The 2906-nt window shown below is 35.1% G+C and overlaps 1 non-coding gene across 1 annotated transcript; it reads left to right on the top strand.

Moving 5' to 3' along the window:
* Positions 1–2502: 2502 nt before the first annotated feature.
* LOC111557676 lies at positions 2503–2666 on the top strand. The gene has a single exon (XR_002737910.2). It is a non-coding gene; the product is annotated as a U1 spliceosomal RNA (small nuclear RNA).
* The last annotated feature ends 240 nt before the right edge of the window (positions 2667–2906 follow it).

Here is a 2906-nt window from a genome sequence, read left to right as displayed (position 1 = left end):
TGGAGATCAAATTCATTTCTTTCCAGATTCATTTCTTTGTGCTATTTCCCATACCATACCAAATCATTATTCAGTATTCAAATTTGCCAAACTCTTTCAAGCCTCTGTAACATATCACAATATCACCTTCCCAAAATGCCATTCCTCCTCTTGTGTATCTGAAGAAATTTTTACTATGCACTTAAATCAAGAATTCTCTCTCTCTCTCCTGATCTCTGTGTATCACTGCCATACTATCCAAAACAATATATGACACTTATTTATTTATATGTACATCTTCTACTAGTCTGAAAGTTCTTTTATTGCAAGAACCAAGTCAAGTACATTTCTGTATCTCCAGTGACTACCACAAGTGACTACCACAGGACATGGCATTACAATACATGATTAGTGAAAGTAACTGACCAGAAGTTGTTGACTTTCAGGAGCTGGCAAAATATGACCTACAAACCAAATACAGTACACTGCCTGTTCTTGCAAATAAAGTTTTATTGAACATAGGCCTGCCTATTCATTTATGTTACATCTATGACTGCTTTTGTGCTCAACGATAGAGCTGAGTAGCAGCAAGGGAGATATATGGACTGCAAAACCAAAACGATTTACTATCTGGCCCTTACAAAAAAAAAATGCCCCTGGCTTAATCTCTTATGATCTTATTGTTTTAATTGTGTAACTTTTTTCTAAATATAATTTATTGTCAAATTGGTTTCCATACAACACCCAGTGCTCATCCCAACAAGTACCCTCCTCACTTTCCCCTTTCCCCCATCCCCCATCACCCCTTAGTTTGTTCTCTGTATTTGAGAGTCTCTTATGGCTTGTCTCTCTCCCTCTTTGTTTGTAACTTTTTTCCCCCTTCCCCTCCCCCAGGGTCTTCTGTTAAGTTTCTCAAGATCCACATATGAGTGAAAACATATGGTATCTGTCTTTCTCTGATTGACTTATTTCACTTAGCATAATACCCTCCAATTCCATCCACGTTGCTGCAAATGGCCAGATTTCATTCTTTCTATTGCCAAGTAGTATTCCATTGTATATATAAACCACATCTTCTTTGTCCATTCATCAGTTGATGGACATTTATGCTCTTTCCATAATTTGGCTATTGTTGAAAGTCCTGCTATAAACATTGGGGTACATGTGCCCCTATGCATCAGCACTCCTGTATCCCTTGGGCAAATTCCTAGCAGTGCTATTACTAGGTCATAGGGTAGTTCTATTTTTAATTTTCTGAGGAGCCTCCACACTGTTTTTCAGAGAGGCTGCATCAGTTTGCATTCCCACCAACAATGCAAGAGGGTTCCCGTTTCTCCACATCCTTGCCAGCATCTATAGTCTCCTGATTTGTTCATTTTAGCCACTCTGACCAGCATAAGGTGGTATCTCAGTGTGGCTTTGATTTGTATTTCCCTGATGAGTGACTTTTAACATTATGGGCTTTAAGAAAAATCACATAAAAATCAAGAAACATATTTAGAATTTATTGCATTTTGTTCACTGAAGTACCAGAAATTTTGCACTAATCCTGTTTAGTTATTGTTGTTATTGTTGTTGTTGTTGTTGTTGTTGTTGTTGTTTGGGCTGCAGTTTAGTGTTTTTTTTTCCCAAATTATTTTATTTAAATTCAAGTTAGTTAACATATAGTGTAGTATTGGTTTCAAGAGTAGAATTTAGTGATGCATCACTTATGTATAACACCCAGTACTCATCCCAACAAGCACCTTCCTTTATGCCCATCACCCATTTTTGGCTGCAGTTTAAATCTATGTCATCTCAAAAGCATGTAGTTCAGACAGAAAAGAACTAAACTGCCAGGTAAATATGGATAAATGTTTAATTATGGAAAATACAGAATATATTCTTTACTCAGAAATTTTAAGGGATATTAGATACTTGGGTTTTCAAAAAATATAAAAACATATTTGAATACCTGTAAACATATATTTGGATACAAAATCAACCAAATAACTGGACAAATTCCAGACACATTACAGAGAAAATATATTCTTGTGGTTTAAATTTAGCTCACTAAATAATAAATTTATTTTTTATTATAGAGACCAAATTTATTTTCTGCAAATGACTAATGATTTTATAGTGATATTCTCATTTGTTCTTCTTTTAGTAAGAGGAATATTTTATACTTTGCTTTCTCTAATTTCCTTTGAATCATAATCTTAATTTTATTATTATCAAGTAAATGTATCCCCCAATCACAGCCTTTTTCAGAAAATGCATAACTCCTTAGCTTTTGTGGAGTTTAATTATAGTGAATGATACCGTATTAAATATTTCTTTACATTGCATCTGGAAAACAGAGGGGAAGGTCCTAGAAGCAAAAGGAGACTAAGTCCATTATTTTCCTTGGTTTTGTAATAATGCAAATATAAAGGTATGCCATTGTATTAAACCCTATTATTGTTTCCCAAAATTCATAACCCTCCCAAAATTAGCTACCATAAACATGCTAAATGATATTTAAGTTAAAATAAGTTTCACATACTTACCTGGCAGGGGAGATACCATGATCACGAAGGTGGTTTTCCCAGGGCGAGGCTCATCCATTGCACCCCGGATGTGCTGACCCCTGCAATTTCCCCAAATGTGGGAAACTCGACTGCATAATTTGTGGTAGTGGGGGACTGCGTTCGCGCTTTCCCCTGAAAAAAAAATAAAAATAAAAAAATAAGTTTCACATAAGTAATCCCTGAGAATTTTTCAACAGATCTTCCTATCTCTTGAGCTAACTGGAGGTGTGATAGGATATTAAAAAAACCAGGGTTAGGAGTTATTTCAGAGTTGAACCTATAACCCACATTACTCACTCTAATCACCACTAATTTAAATATACTCTTGAATAAAGAATATATTCCCTGTCGTTAAGTCCAAATATATGTTTTCCT

Source organism: Felis catus, chromosome D4 (assembly GCF_018350175.1).
Source record: "Felis catus isolate Fca126 chromosome D4, F.catus_Fca126_mat1.0, whole genome shotgun sequence".
Classification (NCBI taxonomy): Eukaryota; Metazoa; Chordata; class Mammalia; order Carnivora; family Felidae; genus Felis; species Felis catus.
The sequence above is the reverse complement of the archived record's forward strand: the minus strand, read 5'-3'. Positions and strand labels throughout refer to the sequence as shown.